General features: G+C 40.1%; 1 protein-coding gene across 2 annotated transcripts in view; it reads right to left on the bottom strand.

Annotated features, from left to right (window-relative positions):
- LOC146399572 (uncharacterized) overlaps positions 1-20,773 on the bottom strand; it is a 617,271-nt gene that overhangs the window by 154,483 nt on the left and 442,015 nt on the right. Inside the window, exons 11-13 of one of the 2 annotated variants that reach the window (XR_014818092.1) lie at positions 14,660-14,878; positions 13,275-13,481; positions 12,641-12,801 (exon numbers count right to left, since the gene is read on the bottom strand). The gene's annotated coding sequence lies outside the window, so the exon portion shown is untranslated. Of the gene's footprint in view, positions 1-12,578; positions 12,802-13,274; positions 13,482-14,659; positions 14,879-20,773 lie in introns of those variants that run through there. The other variant, XR_014818095.1, reaches the window with a different exon arrangement.

A 20,773-nucleotide genomic window follows, 5' to 3' on the forward strand; every position in this document is an offset into this window, starting at 1 on the left:
CTGATAGGAGAGATTGGTGACAGCCTTTTAAATGGCTGTACCACTCCCACCTTCCCTTACTCAGCAGACTGTACACAGATACAGAGCAAATGTAAGTCACGCCTTCCAACAAGGATAAACTCCATTCGTGACAGTAAACTTGGACCAAAACGATTCCTCTTCAGCAGAGAAGGCTGTAAACATGGATAAGCAGGGGAAACCCACCCAAGCATACAGGCGTCCACTCACATCCCGAGGGCCCACGATGGCTGGTTCGTTGTGCCAGGCCCTGGGGAGGGTTTTCAAAGTCTATGCATCTTTCTGTTCTGCAAACAAGTTCATCTGCATCCTTTTTTTTAGAGTCCACATATGAGGGGTATTATATTTTTAAAAGTTGCTCATTTCGCCTCCCCGGCTGCCATCATTTACCCCCTACAAAATAGCTGTTTTGATGATCATTTTTTGTCGAATTCATCCAACTGAAATGCCTTGATCCATTCAGTTAAGGTTTGAAGAGGTTTGTGTGTAGAGTCAGGGGTTAATTTCCAGGGACGTCATTTACAGTTTTCTTCACTGGAAGGAAATCTTCTCAGTGCTTAGACTTAACCTTATAAAGTACCTGGTTAACAGCTTTGCTTAATGAGCTGACATCTAGTTGTCTCTGCTGTGCCCTTTACCCACGTTTTCATCCTGAAAGGCCATCCCTTTGTTTTCGTATGCGTGTATATGCATATCTATTAGCTATGTGGAGTACTACATATATGTGTATAAACATATAACTACATCCTTATATAGTATGTTTCCAAGGAGCTCAACTTTTCTTCTTCATGGGTCATAAAAATTAAATCACATTTATCAACAGCCATTAGATTTTTTTTTAAGCCTCAGGGTTTTTCATCTTTTTACACGTTGGAACTTAACTCACAGGACGTCTGTTAGGTAACCTATTTTTTAAAAATTTCTGCGGTCTGTATCATGAGTGTTGACTCTTATTTTCATGATAGAGCCTGAAGAGTAATTTTGAAAAATGTCCAGTCTGATTAAAATATGTTCTGTGCCTAGCCTAAATATACAATCCTCAAGGAATAATAACAGAAAAGGGGGGAAAGACAAATGAAATAGAAACTATGATACCGCTGAAGAAAAAGCCCCACTTAATGGAGCCTGCATTACTACAGAATTCATGATAAAAGAGTGAACATGTGAAATACCCTTTCTGAGGCTACTTTTTGATGTGATAAGAATATATTATCGCATCTTCTCCTAATTCTAACAAAAGCATATTTCAGTGTCTTCACTTTGAGGGCTGGGAAATGAGGAGGCTTGGAGAGCTTATTCGGGTTGTAATCTACTTAAAATGCAGATTATGTGTCAGTTTATCAGAATTTTAATAGGACTATGAGATATAATAGAAGTACATCGAATTTTTTTTCTTTTTTGGACACCCCATGGCTACACTGCAAATTTTATAGGCCAGAAACGAAGCATATGTTTAAGATGGTTTTCTGCATAATCCTCCAGCCCACTTTTCACTAGTGCCTTTGATTTTTCTGAAGTTTTGTGTTGTTTCCAATTTTAATACTTTCTATTAAAATAGAATTATGCAGTTGTATACAGATAGAACTTTTAAAAAATTATCTTCAGACTTGATTTCCTTTTTCCTCCAAACTTTTCCTCTAGAAGCTATAAAATACTTCTAAAAATGCACATATTACCAAAGAAAACCTTTAATCAACTTCTAAACCAATTGATTGCTTAAGCAAATTCTCAACCAATGTATTCCATTAAGAAGTCTAACTAGAAGGAGTTCCCACTGTGGCACAGTGGGTTAAGGTTCTGGCATTGCTGCAGCTGTAGCATAAGTCGCAGCTGTAGCTCATATTCCATCCCTAGCCTTGGAACTTCTATATGCCATGGGTATGACCAAAACAGAGGAAAAAAAAGAGATCTAACCAGGTAGACACAGGTAAATACACAGCCAGGAAGTGAGAGGTGTTAGTAAATACACATATTATGAAGAGACAGGATTTATTGCTTAGTTACCCCAAATGGCTTCATAGATTAAAATACAAGTGAAGGAATACTACTCAGCCATAAAAAAGAATGATATAATGCCATTTGCAGCAACATGGATGGAACTAGAGAATCTCCTACTGAGTGAAATGAGCCAGAAAGACAAAGACAAATACCATATGATATCACTTATAACTGGAATCTAATATCCAGCACAAATGAACATCTCCACAGAAAAGAAAATCATGGACTTGGAAAATAAACTTGTGGCTGCCTGATGGGAGAGGGAGTGAGTGGGAGGGATCGGGAACTTGGGCTTATCAGACACAACTTAGAATAGATTTACAAGGAGATCCTGCTGAGTAGCATTGAGAACTATATCTAGATACTCATGTTGCAACAGAACAAAGGGTGGGGAAAAAATGTATACATGTAGGAATAACTTGACCCCCTTGCTGTACAGTGGGAAAATAAAAAACCAAAACAAAACAAAACAAAAACCACAAGTAAAAAACCGAAAGCAGATTGTCAAGTTTTCTTGAGCATCTTTTCATAGCCTCCTTTCTCTAGGGATAGTATGGCTAAGCCTTCGACATGGGGAAGAAGCCCAGGCACCTCCATCCTTGCTGAGGTGGTCAAGATATTCTGTCGCCTGGGGAAGACTGAGTTTACAGAGGCCAGGGAAACAAAGACGGCAACTCTTCCACTTTCTGTGTACATGTACCTTCTGCTTCCTACCAAGAACAAAAAAGGGAAAATCCCTTCCCTTTGCACTAAAACTAAACCTTTCAATGAAACATTTATTTCTTCTCTCAAAAGCATGCATCTGTTGGCTCTTCTTAGCCAATGGAGGTCATGGATCCCTTTAAGAGTATAAACTTAGGACCTCTCTAGCCAAATGTTATTGGCAGGTTCCATTACAATTAAGGCAGTTACAGAAAACGCTACGAACAGAAAAAAAAAAAAAATTCTCCAAAAAATATAATTCCCTAGTCCTGGTCGTAATCTAAAGTACATACAATCATATTTTGGACATAATTAGAGTTGATTGTAATGTGATTTTATCTGTCAGAATAATACACCCTGACAGAACCTTAGACAAATGAAATGTTTTATGCTATGGAACAAGCCAAGATTTACATGCATGGTTAATTGGCTGGTAGTTATGCACAAGGACCAGACTTTAGGATTCCTTGGAGAAACAAATCTGCTTGCATGTGCCCTTGAATTCATATTAAACGTCCTTTGGGGAGTTTGTGTATTTCATAGGCATTTTAAATTCTCTTCCCCAATTCTTTTCTCGAAGTGTTTTTACAGAGTCAGCAGAGCAACCATCCCCTGAAGCACAAAGGGACAGTGAGACACATGACTCGTCCAGGGTCACCCAGTGAACCCCACACAAAAGTGAGGGCAGAACCAAATCGCTGGGGTCAGAGAATCAAGGCCGTTCTGCTTTCTCTTACCCACAAAAGAAAGTGTTTCAATAGATTTAATAATAAAATTTGACCTAAAAGCACTCGTATAATGATCCTGAGCCAGGGAACAGCACATTGAACATAAAATTAGCCTATAACAAACTAATTATTTCAATTCCATTTCCCTTTCTTTGCTTTTACAATGGAGGAAGGACTAATCAACAGTAAAATTACCCAAGTGGACAAGAGGAAGGAAATACAGAACTCAAATGGCCATGTGAATTGTCAATGAGTTGGCTGTGTTTAGAAGCAAAGACAATGTAGCCTTTACCAAGCAAACATTTAAAGGAAAGACGCACTAAATAAAATATATATTCCAAAGCAATTTCCTTCCTTGCAGAGGCCGAATTTGAACAAATTAATCTCTTCCAACTTACATCCTTTTCAGAGCCAGTTGGCATTCCATATCTGTGAGCATAGGGGCCCCCTGTGAGTTTGAGCACTACGATTCTATGGCAGGCCTTGTAGGCTGGTAGTTCCAAACAAGATTTCAGTCTTCGCCTTGCTCTGAAAACTTCCTTTTTCCACCAGCGTCACTGCGCTTGCCAAGAGTGACATAACCTTGAAATTATTTGTTACATTTTCCAATGAACAAACCCAGCTTGTTAAGGAAATGGGCAGCCTATATCATTAGCAAAGAGTACAATAGCGGACTCAGAATTCAGCCTTGACTGGTGGGCCCAGAGTATTAGTTGTTTCTGGGAAATCTCTCCGATTTTAGAAACAATTCAGAATTTTCCCTGTGCTGGGGCGGGTGGGCTGGCCTCTGGAGGTTGTTAGGGAAAGCATGCCCCCTCCTGCACCGCCTGGGAGCAGAGGTTCTCATGGTCTTCAATACACCCCCTTCTGAGTCACATGTATGCTCATTTTAATTGCGCTTGTCAACTATAAGCAGTCTTTCTTTGAACTGGGTTTGTTGGCAATGACATAAAATCTTGACGGCCACTGTTAATGATTTTTTTTTCTGACCATAAAATTAATATACCCCTTCAGTAGACAAATGCAACATACCCTCAAGGATTAAGCAGAAAACCAAATCACCAACTCAAGAGCCAAAAATACAACAACGAACGCACACATGCACAGAATTATCCAACTAGAAGTAATGATCACACGCTCTCTGTGGTTTGTTTCAGGATATTTATAAAAATGATACAACACCTACTGGCTTCACAGTATTGACAGTTTAAACGGAAGAGTCAGTCCATTCATAGTCTCTCTGTGTATGTGGATAGCCTGTATGTGGCCAACAGATTCATCGAGGAAATACCATCATGAAAAACTCTGATCTGAGAAGGACCAAGGTGTGGAGTTAAGCAACGGAGAGGAGGGGCCTTCTGTTTTTCCTTTAAAATGCATATTATATGGGAGCTTTTGATGTTAATTTTGTTTTCGAGCAGGTCACAGTGCATGTTCCCCACAGAGAAAACTATATAAGAAGGAATGTTCTGAAATCACTTCCTTCCATTTTTACCTCTGCCATCTCATTATAACCCTGCCCTCTGAAGAAATGACCTTTACTAGTTTTGCAACTACTTTTTCAGTTTTCTTTATGCAAATATAAATACACATGAATAAGCTTATTTCCTCCCTGCTCTACATTAATAGTAGCTTACTGTATTGACTTTAAGCACTCCACAGTTTCTGCAGAACTTTCCATATAAGTATATAGAGAACTTCAACTGAATATATATGCAAATATTCAGAACTTCCATTCCTGTGCGTGGAAGTCATACAGTTTAGTTTAGTTTAGTCTTAGTCATACAGTTTTGATTTCCTATAGAAAGGCAATTCCTGTACTACATTTGGTGATTATAAACCTTGCTACGACCACAATAACTTTGTGCAAATGCTATCTGGTATTTTTGTAGCTGGACACTTAGGATATATTCCCTGAGCAGGATTACTGGGCCAAGGAGTAAATTCATCTATAATTTCGAAAGATATGATCTTTCATAAGGATTTCAAAATATGGCAATACCACCAGCAATGGAAGCATGCCGTCCTGCAGTCATACCAACATGCTGTGTTAGCAAACACTTAAACTTTTGTGATTCTCACAGGTGAGAAATTATACCTCATGGCAGGTTTTCATCTGCATGAAACTTTTAAAAGAGACTGAACATCTGTTTTACATGGTCACAAGTGCTGTGTGCTTTCTCTGGAAAATTATTTGCTCTGATCTCTGCTGATTTTCCCATGGGAGTCTTCCTCTTAATGTTCAGCTTATCACGCATCAGAGAAATTAACCCTTTATGATATGAATTGCACATTTTTTTGGTCTTCTCTCTTTATTTACTTATAGTATGTGTTTTGCAGTGTGAAGTTTTTCTTGCTTTGTTTTTATTTTTTCCATGCACTTGGCTTGAGTTTTTATGTGATCAAATTTATCAGACTATTCCCCCATTGTCCCCATTCAATCTTAACCAAAATTCTGTCCACTAGACTATATTAAATATTTTTAGTATTTTCTCTTTCATAAAGTATCCACTTAGAAAAAGGCCCCTTTGATGAAAGATAATGCTATCTTATCCTGAAGAGATGCACTGCAGATCTCTAATTTATTTAAAATTTAATATCATATTTCCTCTTACATGGAAGTGTTAACACTGCCAACTCCTGGGATTTGGCTATTTCAGTGTCTGATCCCGCATGTACAGTTCTGGGTTTTCTATGATCACGAAGAGTTGATGAATTTATATGCTTCTGCATTATGGAGATAAAGATCTTAATATCAATTCCAAAGGGTCTAAAATAGCTCCCTTGGAAGATTACTCTAACTCAGAACTTGTGATATTGAATTAACTGCAGAAAACCATCTGGGGATATACATAGATACATGTCTCATGTCGGCTAAAAACATAAAAATGACAGTCATGTCTTTGAGGTTAATGCCTGCCTCCCTTTGCGTTCAATATACAACGGGTGATACCTTGAGGTCGGTTACAGTGGAACATGCCGTCGGCTCTGGGCAGCTGGTCCAAGGGTGTGATGCTGTTTGTGATGACAGTCACTCAGTTTGCTTAGTCAGCATCAGCTGCCTTGGGTAAAAGTCTGAACATGTCTTAAGCTCTGCACGTCAGGGGTGTTGAGGACAGCTCAATCATTTATTTAGCTAGTACTGATGCTGCTCCTTGGCGGGTGGATTCAGAGCTAAGCTCCAAGGCTCCAGCTCTAATTGGAGAAATCTCTGATAAATTCCCAGAGCATTCCATCTGGATGCGTATTGCTGTTCTGTTATGAATGCTCTCTGCTCCGCCCCCACACGACAGCCCCGCTGCTATAATCCTGGGCTACAAACCGCTGTGGTGGACAGTCTATCTTTGGACTGATTTGATGGAGTCAGATTTTTCTTTCCTAGTCTCAGTGGAGATATTCTGCCAGTTCAGTTTTCCTCTTTTGCAGGGATAATGACAAGGCAAAGTGGTGATAAATGTTGATGGTAAGCCAAGTTACATTTTCTTGTTAACATGAAAATACTCATTCTAAAAGCATTTTTTTTTTTTTTTACTCAGTATTTTAAATTACTTGAAGAAAGCATTTCTACCCAGATGCTACCCCTGGGTCTCCTTTATCACCTCAAGGAGCTTCCTTTCTCACAAAAAGCCTCTTCATTAATTCCTTACAATGTGTGACGAGCTCCACGAATGTAAAACTATCCTACAAATACTTCATCTCTTCACATTAGTTCACAAACATAACTTCAACCTCTGCATGTCCTATTTTTTTGATTGCCTTGATGGATCTACCTACTGATTCATTAGTTTATTCACCAATAAAACATTTGCTATGTACCAGGCACTGGCCAGGTTCTGTGACTACTTGGAACATAAGACACAGGTCCCAAAGAGACGTGAATACGATCCCAGGACAGTTCAGATCGGTGGATGGTAGTTCTCCAAAGTCATGCTGTAGTATTGAAGTCGTTTGTTCCAGAATCATTTGCTTGATTATTCTGCAATCCTGGAAACCGACCAAAATCCATCCTCAGCCAGTGGATAGGGATCTGGCATGGATTCACTCCTGGAGGTGCTCCTGGGCCTTTCCTGATGTTGCTTTGGGTGGCTGGGGGTCCACTGGGAGTCGTCCCTAATAAGAAGCCTTGCACTCATTGCAGGCCTGTATCCTAAAACATGATCGTATTTTTATCTCCACTTTTCATGCTTGACCTTCTCTTCCTTGGGCCGCTAGTTCTTGGTTCTGTCCTTCTGCATTTGTCTTAGTTTACAGTCTTGTGAGTCGTTCTTGTCCCTTGGGGGACCAGCACATTGCTATAGAGGGACTAAGCCTTGGGTACTTGAGAGACAGGCATTGGGTTAATCACACTTTGATTTCAGTCCTGGGCCTGTCACTAGCCATGTGGCTTTAGGTAACATAAAAGGTCGGGTCCCTCCCCCTATTATATTGTTACTAATTTATTAATATTAGCAATCATAATTGCAGTCTTTTTCATTACTGAGGAGATACTCTAGTCAAGATGCTTTGTATGTACTTGCTTTTTCTCATGATGCTAGTAGCTTTTGATAAAATCACACATTAGCTTCCATCACTGAGTGCACAGTACACACCCTGCAAAACAGTCCACATATATTTTTTCATTTAAGAGTCACAATAATTCAGAGTTCCCACTGTGGCTCAGTGGGTTGAGAGCCTGACTATCCTTTTTTTGTTGCACCCATAGCACGTGGACGCTTCCAGGCCAGGGACTAAACCCACACCACATCAGCAACCCAAGCCAGTGCAGCGATAACACCAATCCTTAACCCATTGCACCACAGAGAACTATTTTTTTTTTTTTTTTTGGAACAGAGTACGATTTCAGTGTGAGCTGCTTTTCTCAATCTATGGAGCACTAGGAGAGAACGGTGTGGGTTAGGCCACCAGATTTGAGGGTGCAATATGAATTCCCGCAGTTAAATACATAAATGTAGCGAATCACTCTCCACGGAAAAAGCCAGCAGTATCATGCACCCAGGAGTTAAACTGCAAAGTGCATGACTGAAAATCACTCCTAAAAATGAAGAAAATGTTTACAGGGCATATCATCTCTAGCTACAGGTAATTCAGAATAATAATAACACAAAATTCTTCTCTAGCTATATTAAAGAATCATATAATGGATTCTATAATATATAAGAAGCAAAATACAATGCATTAATTCTCTAACATGTTTAGAGATGAGAAAAAGAAGATGCAGTGCAATAGGAGTAGTAGAAATAATATAATAGCCACAAGGAAAACTTATTGAGTACATAGTATGTCACAGACTCTGCTACAAGCATGTTGCATTTGCTAGCTTATTTCATTCTGTTAATGACATGAGGCCAAAAATATTATCATTACATGGAAAATCTGGAGCAGAGGGGTTAGGTGACTTGCCCAAGCCACACAGCCAGGAAGGGACAGACGGGTTTTGAATCCAAGCAGCTGGTCTCCAGAGTACGTGGGTTTTTTGTTTGTTTGTTTTGTTTCTTTGTTTTTAGGGCCGCACCTGAGGCATATAGAGGTTCCCAGGCTAGGGGTTGAATCGGAGCTGTAGCCACAGGCCTACACCACAGCCACAGCAACACCCAGATCCAAGCCACATCTTCAACTTACACCCCAGCTCACGGCAATGCCAGATCCTTAACCCACGGAGCAAGGCCAGGGATCAGATGTTCATCCTCATGGATGCTTGTCAGATTCGTTTCTGCTGAACCACAACGGGAACTCCTAGAGTCTGTGTTCTTAACCATTACATCACACACACGTGCGCGTGTGCTCCTGTGTGTATACGTGTCCATATGCATATATATTTACTACAGTTCTGATGTCTTCAGTCTGTGCCCCAGTCCTTAAGATTTCTGGGGTCACTCTCTTTAATATTAAACAAAACCTGCTGGACATCCCCCCATCATATATACCATGGAATAAAGCTTATCTTAAAAGAGTTTCTATTTTTTGAATCAATAAATTCCAGAATGCTTTGAGTTCCTAGGAACTGAAAGACCCATGGTCACCCTCATCCTAAGAACATTAATATCACTCACGCTGTTTTCCTGTTCCTTTCCCTTACTCTCTACCTAAACTGACGCCCTTCAAGACTGAAGAGGGAGTCAAGGTACTGTCCTAACATGCAGTCATCTTCAGTACACGTGAAATGACAGATTACAGAAAATCACTGCAGGCTGCCGTTTATCGTTGCTTAGGACCTATCTCCCCTCCTTGTCTTGCCCTCCCCCTCCTACCCAACCTCTCTGTGGCAGGCGCTTCTTTCTGAACCATGAGCAGTGTGTGTGTGTGTGTGTGTGGTATTTTTCCTGCCCTATGGTGGGAAGATTTGACAAAGCGATCTTGTAATGTCACACCAGAGGTGGCACGTACAGGTTACTTGACAACACAGAGTTCCCTCCGCCTCTTTCTATCTGCTGGTGCTCTGACTAGTGAAAAAGAACAGGTGTTTTCTCCTTCTTGAGTACAGGTATGATCCTAATATTTGTAAGGAGAGATGGAGCCAGGGCACCCCACCCCTTCTCCTTTGTTCACCTCTGCCTCTCTTCTGCACCCTAACTGCCAACCAGAGTTGCAGTATCCCTTTCTCCCACCAAACAAATAATGACCAATTAGCCAACCCCTTGCACCTCCATGTTGGTGGAGAGAGAGGCTGCCTCTAAAAAGCTGACCTGCAGATGAGGACAGCACTGCTTCTGGCAGTGGGCCCAGGGACATGTAGGAAAGTGTCCTGAAGCAGGACATCATAGCACAAGGACACGCAGCTGTAAGTTTATGCGACTACCTGGCTAACTTGGTGGGGCTTGTGAGAGTACCATTCAGACCTTTACTGGGAGTCCTATTTGGACGTGTTCTCATCCCCACCTTTTCAGATCCCCTACTGACACCCTCCCCTCCATGCCCACCAAGCCCAGCTAATCCTGGCAGCCCCACGATTTTTCACTATGATTTGTGTATCATAGGGTCTCCAGCCCTTCCTGGGACTTGTAACTTCTGCCTTTTCAGGCCCAAGTCCCATGCTAATATAAAGTTTCTTCCATACATATATGGAAATACATAGAGGGATATATATGTTATATATCTATATATATATTTCTTCCACACATACATGGAAATAAATATATTTATATATTTTATATAAATGTATATATGTACATATTTCTTTCATTTTGGGCTGCCCCACAGCATATGGAGTTCCCAGGCCAGGAACCAGATCCAAGCCACAGTCACGACCTAAGCCACAGCTACAGCAACGCTGGATCCTTAACCCACTGTGCTGGGCCGAGGATCGAACCTTCAACCCAGTGCTCCCAAGACACCACAGATTTATATTTATAAACCCCATAAAGTACAATAGCAGTAGTAGAAATAATAACAATATAATACCCATAATAAATTATATAACTATATAGCCATAATATATTATATAAATATAGATTTATATTTATAACTCCCCATTTATATTTTTACGGCTCTGAAATGAGGTCAGGAAAACCTGTTGCTGGTTTTACTCGTCATCGCTGCCGACTCCTGTGAACCATTTTTTCCTGAAGAAAGTCTAATATACCCTTCCATGAGGAAAGCATAGCCTTTTTTCACATAACTTAATCCAACACTTTGTTTAATGAGAGCCCTTGGATTACTACAGGTAATGTGCTTCTGCCTTGAACTGGCAAGACTACCTGTTGCCCCACGGACGTGGGCTAACAGTCTCAGATTTTTCACTGAATGAAAAGAAGGGGTCTCTCAGATCATCCCACAAGGGACATGCATGTACTCACACATGACAAACACAGATATACCCACATTCACAAATATATGAACATATACATGCCCTACATTTATATTCCCAATTTTATATTCAGAGGAATGGGGGTTTGCATCCCTTCAGCAAGAACAACTTATGGTGATAAATTGGAAATGTGAGATGGCAAGGAAGGTTCAATCTCATGATTAAACAAACAAACAAACAAACAAAAAAACAAGTTCCTAAATGAACACAGTAAATTGTAGAATGTTTTCTTGTTTAAGGGGGAATAATAGTCACTTGCATGTATATAACACATTGTCTTTATCCAGTGATCCATCAACATTTAGGTTGTTTCCATCCCTTGGCTAGTGCGAATAGGGCTGCAGTGAACACGGGGGTAGAAATCTCTGTCTGAGATAGCAACTTCATTTCCATCGGATACATGCCCACAGTGGAACTGCAAGATCATATGGTAGTTCTGTTTTTAACTTCTTGAGGAACCACCACCCTGGTTTCCACAGTACCTTTACTATTTTACTTTCCTACCAACATTGTACAAGGCATCTCTTTTCCCCACTAATCCTTACCAGCATTTGTTATCTGAGTGCATGTGTTTTTGATAATAGAGATTCTAATAGTTGTAAGGTGGTATTTCATTATATCTTTCATTTCCCTAATAACTGGAGAGGTTGAGCACCTTCTCACGTACCTGTTGGCCGTTTGTGTGTCTTCTTTGGAAAAGTGTCTATTCAGTTTCCTTGTTCTCTCTCTCTCTCTCTTTTTTTTTTTTTTGGTCCTTTTAGGGCCACACCTGCAGCATATGGCAATTCCCAGGCTAGGGGTTGAATAAGAGCTACAGCTGATGGCTTATGCCACAGCCACAATAACACAGGATCCATAACCCACTGAGTGAGGCCAGGCATCAAACCTTCATCCTCATGGATACTAGTTAGGTTCCTTACCACTGAGTCATGATGGGAACTTCTCCCTTGTTCTTTTTTTTTTTTTTTTTAAGGGCCCACAGCATATGGAGGTTCCCAGGGTAAGGGTCAAATCAAAGCTACAGCTGCTGGCCTGCACCACAGCCATAGCAATGCAGGATCTGAGCCTTGTTTGCATCCTACACCACAGTTCACAGTAATGCCAGATCCTTAACCCACTGAGCAAGACCAGGGATCGAACCCCACAACCTCGTGGTTCCTAGTTGGATTTGTTACTGTTTTGCCACGATGGGAACTCCTCCCTTGTTCATTTTTAGTTGAGTTATTTGCCTATTTTTTTTGAGTTATATGAGTTCTTTGTATATTTTAGACATGGCCTCTTATTATGCATGCAGTTTGTAAATATTTTCTTCTATTTCATCACTTACCTTTTCATTTTGTTGATGGTTTCCTTTATCGTGCATAAGCTTTCTGGTTTGATGTAGGCTCACCTGTTTATTTTTTTTGCAGGAAGGTCAGTAGGAGAAGCTGGCCCACCATGCAGGTACATCTGAGGCCCATACATTTTGGACCAGGCTCTGAGCTGATGGTCTTTCCAAATGAAGGCAGGGGACCCATCATACAGTCCTTGGTCACTGTACATACTTCTTTTCTAAGGGAGATTTAATAAAAGGGAATAGAAATGTCATTTTGGAAATACTAGCCTTTATTTAAAAGAAACATTCAAGGGGTATTATTTATGATTTACCATCTTGTGTTCTAGATATAAAGTATTATTTTTATGATTTATTTATTTTTTCCTTTTAGGGTGGCACCTGTGGCATATGGAAGTTCCTGGGCTAGGGGTTGGTTGAATCGAGCTGCAGCTGTTGGCCTACCCCACAGCCACAACAATGTGGGATCTGAGCTGGATCTGAGACCTACACCACAGCTCATGGCAACATCAGATCCTTAACCCATTGAGTGAGGCCAGAGATTGAACTTGCCTCCTTATGGATACTAGTGGGGTTCTTAACCCAATGAGCCACAACAGAAACTCCTGAAGTATTCTTTAAGGAAAAATATACATGATTAGGAAGCCATTTTAATTGTCATGTTTGAGGTCTTAGTCATGATTTGTTGTACCTTTTTCTGTCACTAAGACTCTGGGGGTTCAGTTGCTTCTTCTGATCCCTCTCTTTCCCCTTTGCGACTTCTTGCAGTTCAGTTCCCTGGGGGCAGCACTGGCATGTCATGTGTTTACCAGCAAAGAGGTCTTCTTGACAGCTTCCCTGAGCAAAATGCGCAGCTCTCTGGTCTGGAGGCTGCTTGATCCTATCACAGCCGTGCCATCTGTTGAATAAACACAGGCTACTGAAAGTTCAAAGTATAAACACATGTGAAAACATGCAGGGCTGCTCTATATGGACCCCTGCGATTCAAATGGCTCGAGTAATTTTATGCCATTTGAAAACATCTGATTAGACATGAAGTCTAGCAAACATAGTATTTTAAAGTTTGCTTTTCTAACTATTTTCTCTGACAGTAGGAGTAATATTCTTGGCAAAAGCTCTTACTGTCCTCCTTTCATTTTTCCTTATCTTGTCTGTAATCTCAGTGATGCCTCTTTCCCTACACCTTCCCTTTCCTAAGTGGTGTATTAGAGAGAAGGAAGGAGGGAAGGAAAGAAGGAAGGGAGGGAGGGAGGGAGGGAGGAAGGGAGAAAGAAACTTTAGGAGTTTGGTCCTCGATACCAGGGAAACAAGTCACATCTAAATTGGACATTTAGGTCCCATTCCTTGAGTAGAAATTTGAAGATCTTTTCCTGGTTTCTTGATTTTTTTTTTTTTCCTCTACTGTTTGAAAGCCACATTTTCTATGTGCCTAGAGTAAGGATCTTTCGGGGAGAAGTTAAACACTGCTTACGAACATGGGAGCCCAGGAGACTCACTTTTGGTAAAATCTCCGTAATACTTTTGCTTCACTGCTCAATGTTGGATACATTTTGGGGGCATTTTATTCTCAAGATGCATCCTTAACCAACCTTCCTGCCCGCTCCCTTGCTGGGCTGTCAGTGTCAACAGCAAATGACGAGTCCAGTGAACGGTGTGAGCCCAAGTAACCACACTGAGAGTGTGTTAACATCACCTTCCCTCCCAACGTACTGCTACACTTTTTCAAACATCTTTCTCATGTGACATGTGAACCAAGAACAAAGTCTTTTAAGTCAAGTAATACAGACCGGCAACTATATCCAGTATCCCTTTTATTTTTCTGAGATTTGGCCTTTGAGTTGTTATTTTCTCTTTGCATTACACGTGAAACATTTTACAGAAGAACAGTCTATCGGCTGTTTTAATATCCCTGGCAATCAGATACAGTGTTTAGTACAATAAAAACACGGAACATTTTGTGACTACTACTCTATGCCAGGCACTGTTTTAAGCACTGTATATCCATTAAAGCACTTAATTACCACAATTTATGAGGTGGGTAGTAATATTAAACCAAGGCACAAAGAGAGAACTTACTTGTCTTGGGTTCCACACCTAATAAACGGTAAAGTCAGAATTAGAACAGAGGCGATGCCGTGGAGATAGGAGGCTTGCTATTTTGTTTCCTCCCCAGGAAACATATTTTCAGTGCTGCTGGTGAAGTCCATCGCATCCTTCCCCTTCGCCATCCTCTCCATCACATTTGCCCTCATTTCAGGCTGCGCTGAAGTAACCCTAGATATTCTGGAGATCTGCCTAAGGAGCAAATGAATTGGAGAAACATTTAATTGGGGCTTTGGTGATGTATGTACATGATGTACGGTTACTTTGGGGCATAGTTAAGTTACTACTAGTTCCTCCTGGTTTAGAAATGAGTTCTAGAAATAATCTTATTGCCACTCTGCCAATTCACTTGGCAGGGCAACACAGAGGACACAGGTCAACATCTGCTTGACCTACTGGCACTCATTATGTAGCCCTAAAGCAGGTCACATGGGCAGGGTTTGAAATGTTCATAGACAGATGCTTGTCTTCCAAACCTTGCAGCTCATAAATGAAACTTAGTAGAGTTTTTCCTAAACTTGACAGCAATCCTAAAAATTTACGTTACGCTACTATTAACAAGTTGTGAAGCTGAGATACATTTTTCCTAAAACAGTGAGAAACAAGAAACACGTTTATCAACCAAGCCAGGAGGAAGACTAATTTATCCTTCTATGCTCTGACGGGAAGATGCTATGGCGATAATAAGCAATCAAGGGTACATGGCAGAAATACAGCCAAGGGAAAAAGTATTCTGAAAATGTTTCAATTAGAAAATAGAAACACACTGCTTTTCTAGATTTTATGTTCATAAACTTTTGTAAATGTGTAACTTATGGTGATTTCATTTTACATTTTAAAGAAGTATTGAGTTTCATACCTACTTTCGTAATCTTATTCTGTGTGTGTGTGTGTTTTAAGAGCCTCCAAATCTCTAGTAGCTTCAGGTTGGTAGAATACAAAATAAATTTGCTGGGAGGATCGACATTCACTCATGTACACACGTTTCACGGCACGTGACACAGGACAATCATTAACTTTTGGACCTCTTATTCCTTTTGTTTTCAAAATATTACTTAGTGACATAATGGAGTTTCTTTAACTGACTAGTCCCAAGGAGAATCTGAAGAAATTCTTTCAAAGTGAATCTTTTTAAGCATACAAAAGATAATTCCCTAGTTACCTAGTAAAATATGATAACCCCGTGGCATCATATTTTTCAGTGAGATTTCTGGGATTCAGGGGTGGCACCACAGGTAAAGAGGAAGAAGGGAATTCAACTATGTGGGCTATGGACTACATAGCAAATACTCAACAGACCCATCTAAGTGTTAAACTGTTTAGAAAAGACTTCATCTAATCTTGTTATATTTTTCTTGGTTTATCTATCCGAATAGGCTCTGTATCTACCCAGACATTGTAGAAATGGCCTGGAATAATATTTATTCATTGAAATAATTATTATGTGCCTATTAGATACAAACATTGTTCCAGGTGCTGGTGATGATGCATCAGTGAACAACCACGGAAGGTATCTCCTGCCCTGGAGCTTATATTCCATGAGAAAGGGTAGGCAATCAAGAAGGATCCCTTATAGGAGGAACGGGGACAAGGTCCTGGCTCCATGGACTCAAAGATCACCAAACGTGAACTACCAAAAACATCCTCAGATGGCCATCCATGTAATAAACAAGAAGCGGGAAAATGTTCAAATGAAAATACACACACTTGGTCATCAGGACCAGTAGCAAACACAGAATCTTGCCGGGACGGTGAAGAATGTCATGCTGTGAATTTTGTACTTTGCATCACCTAGGTCCCTCTCAGGATCCTCTCCACCTTTGAAGTCGCCTGTGGATTCACAGCGCTATGTTGAAAACATGTCGGATCTTATACAAAATCTCAGTTTTCCTCTTACAATTCAAAAATAAATGAGGAAGTTCCCTAGTGGTCCAGCACTTAAGAATTCAGCATTGTCACTGCTGTGGCTTGGGTTCAATGCCTTCCCGGGGAACTTCCAGGTGCTGCAGGCATGGCCAATAAATAAACAGATAAATAACTCAGACCCTGTATCTCTCTCACCTTATCATTTTTCTCTAGATTATCTAATGGGAAAATGGAGAAAGCACAGCATCCATTTTAAGCCCAGATCAACTACAAAGGGAAGATTCCAACATCTAAAATATGGAGGTATTATCACACACTGAGATAACACAACTGTTGTCTTATGCCAGCCTCTAGTCTTGTTCATGGGATACCCTTTTGGTGATAGAGACTGTGCCCTCTGTCACGGCTTATCTGGGTCAACTCAGCAAGTGTAGAAATGTCCTGAAGTTGTTATTGGCAGGGCAAAGTGAGAGATACAGGATAAACCTAAATTATTTCTTTGAGTTACATGTATGTATCAGCCATCTTCTTTTTATGTATTCTTCCACTGATGATAAAGTGAACACGTGGCACTGCAGAATGAATGGGGATGTAGAATAAAATCCTTTCCAAAATTTCAGTTCTTAGCGACAAAGTAATTCTCAAAATTAATAAAATGCGAAGAAAGAGGAAGGAAGGAAAAGAAATAAATTAAGAAAATGCAATTGAAAAATGCAATTAAGAAAATGCAATTGAAGCCACAATGACATACCATGTTCTACCTTTCAAACTGTTGAAAAATTTAAACACACACAATATTCTAGTCAGCTATTGCTTATAAAAATCCACCCCAAATTTTGTGCCATAAAGGAACCATCATTTTATTATGCACATAAATACTGTAGGTAAAGAATTCAGAAAATGCAACAATGGACCCAACTTGTCTCTGCTCCGTGGTGTCTGGGCGCTCAGCTGGGAAGACTCATAGTTCACATGTCTGATGGCTGACCTCAGATTGGATGTCACCGAATACTGAGAGGTGGCCTCCCCATGTGACTGGTTTCCTCACAACAGGGCAGCTAATTTCCAAAAGCAAGCGTCTCAGGAGAAGTCAGATGGAAACTCTTTCTTATGACCTGGTCTTGGAAATCACATTGCATCACTTTGGCCATTCAAGATTCCACCTACATCCAATGAAGGAACAAAAGACTTTACTTCCCGAGGGAAGGAGTGCCAAAGGCACATTCTAAGAAGATTATGGGTGATAGGAGACTTTTGCAGACTTCTTTGGAAAATACAATTGGCCACACACACACTAATAACCACTTTTTTTCATGAGGATTTAGGAAAATGAAGCACAGTAGTCCCAGAATACCATGGGGGATTCCAGGACCTCTTCCATACCAAAATCTATGGATGCACAACTACGTTATAGAAAATGGCATAGTATTGGCATCTAACCTACACACATCCTCTTGTGCACTTTAAATCATCACTTGATTACCTATAATACTCAATATAAATGCAATGTAAATAGGTGCTGGTGAGTGGCAAAGTTAAGTTTTGCTTTTTGGAACTTTCTTTTCTTCTGAATATTTTTGACCTGCTGTTGGTTGACTCCACAGATGCAGAAACTGGGGATAAGGTAGACCAATTCGTAATTACAGTTTTGTGCTATCAGTCTGGTCACTGGCTAAACTTAATAGAAGACTTAAAACACACATATCCCTTGACAAACCAGTTCAAGGTTTTCCAGCACAAAATCATGATTGTTTCTATGGTCCACAGGTGCCCCAGCTCACCTGCCTGTGCACAGCTGACTTTTCCCAATCATATCTGAATGACTGTAGCACTGTAGGGCGACTATAGGAAGTTAGGTGCCCTCACATGTCCCAGGTCCAAAGGTATGGCCCATGCTGTGGTCAGCATCAGCTCTCCATTCTGTGCCTGATCTTAAGACGCATTAAGTGACACAGAGTTCCAACACCTGGTAATGATGGAGGTGGCATTATGGACTGTTATAATTATTTTCTATACATTCTAAATTTTCCATGGCAAATTCGCTTGTAATCAGAAGAGGGTTATGAAAAGAAACCAAAAATTTTCAGTTCTTACCTTCTGCTAGTTTGTTAGGATAGAACATATCTTGGCCCCATACCGTACAATGATTTTGTTAAAGGAAGTTTAGATGGCTAGACAGCTAGATAGAAAGACGATAAATGAATAGGTAGATGATAGATGGATAGATTTGTATATAATCACATATACTGATGTATAAAATGTCATTTATAATATGTAATATATATAAAGGAAGTTTAGATATATAGATAGGTGATAAATGGATAGATGAATAGATCTTATATATAGATTTATATACAATCATATATATTGATATATAATGTCACATATAATATGTAATATATAGAATATATAATATTACATGATGTATAATATGTTATATAATATGTCATAAGATATACATATCTTAAATACTGCAACAACTTTCTAACTGATCCCTTTGGCAACAACTCTGCCCACTTCAATCCATGCTTCAGACTATATCCAACCAGAAAGAACTTTTGAAGATTCAGGTTTGATCACATCATTTCCTCTTTGAAATTCTTCATTGCTGTTAGCATACAGCATACATTTCCTCCCATAGCTTGCATGTGCTGGTAGAATCTGGTTCCTCTTATCTCTTCCAGTTACTGAATCTAAGCTCCTACTGCTCATTGACAGGCCAATAAATAAAGAGATGAGTTGTTGGGGCAAAGAGTAGCAACTTTATTTGGAAAGCCAGCAGGCGTGGAAAATGGTGGACTAGTGTCCTAAAGTACCATCTTTCCCCGGGTTTGGATGCTAGTTTCTTTTCTAAAACAAGGTGGGGTGTGGTGAGGAGGTAGTGTAGAAAAAGCGATAAGCTGTTGCAAAGATTTCATGGTTCTGGCCAGACTCTGGAAGAGACGGGTTAATTTCTTCTTGCCTACAGCCATTCACAGGTGGGCCTGGTCAGGCTGTTTGCTGTGAGCTAAACAAGGTATTTTAGTTTAAGGCTCAAGCATGGGAGGCCTGGTTCCTGGAGATGGGCCATTATGTATACTTTAAGCTATAGACAACACCTGTTTAGTAATTAACTTTTAGTGAAAGCAACAGAAAACAAAGATGAAGGAAAAGAAACAGATCCAATATGGAGTCATACTTGTTCTTCCCTATTACATTCCGATTACACCCGCCACCATATATAATCCTTGCTTTAAATATTGCTACCTTCCTTTGGCCTGTGGATATGTTTTCCTTGGCCTATGGTACATTTAAAAAATAGTTTTATATGTTGCTAATTTTTACTGTAAAAATAACCTGGGTTTTCAGATTTCTTTCAGATCTGACACAGTATGCTGACATTATGTTTACATTCCCGGTACCACCTTGGGAGGGCAAGGGATTTATCCGTTGCAAAAGAGGTGGCCCCTTAGCAGCTTGCTGATCCCTTACTAGTTCCCTTTATAAACATACACCACATTCCTCCCCCATACACACTGATGTTTGTGACTCCCGCCAAAAGGTATAACTAGCAAAACCCAGATAATATGCAACATCATTGTACTTTTTCACCTGAATGTTTTGACATCATTTAGAAGAAACGTAAATACTGCATCTTCTCTTGGTTAAGAAAGCTGAATTCAATTCAGTCCCTCAATTCCAAGGAGTTGTAAGATTTACCGATTAAACTGTGTTTTCTTTAGCCATTCTTCTCTGCCCTTCTTACAGCCTTTTAAGTGCTGCCTTCCAATTGAGCAATTTATTATACCCTTTCTCACATTGCTTGCTGTTTTCTGAGCATTAGTTTTGATTCTTCTACCCGATTCAAAACTCATTGAAGGTGGGAGCCATGTCAAGAAAAGCTCTCAGTATATTCTTGTTGATGATTTGATAAAATCTTATCATTTTTGGCACCGGAGAGTTATTTTGGGAGAATGTTATTCTGGTCACTGACAAGGCTGATTTAGGCCAAGTCAGTCAGTCCTATACGGCACTTTGGGAAAGGTCATTTTTCATTCCCCAAAAGGAAGAGAGAATAAAATAAGTCTTTATATAGGTTATAATCCAAATCTGCCTTCCTGCATTCATTTCTCAACCCAGGAGTTTCTCAGGATAAAAACAGCACTGCAGCTCCTTTCCTTCCATGGGGAAAAAACCCCAGTGAACAGCTCTCCGTGGGTTCCAGCCCTACGTCTTTGTCTT

The sequence above is a fragment of the Sus scrofa genome, chromosome 10 (assembly GCF_054392235.1).
Source record: "Sus scrofa isolate SSC_HxYL_T2T_F1_AM1 chromosome 10, Sscrofa_HxYL_maternal_Yorkshire_Landrace_v2.0, whole genome shotgun sequence".
NCBI classification, from domain to species: Eukaryota; Metazoa; Chordata; class Mammalia; order Artiodactyla; family Suidae; genus Sus; species Sus scrofa.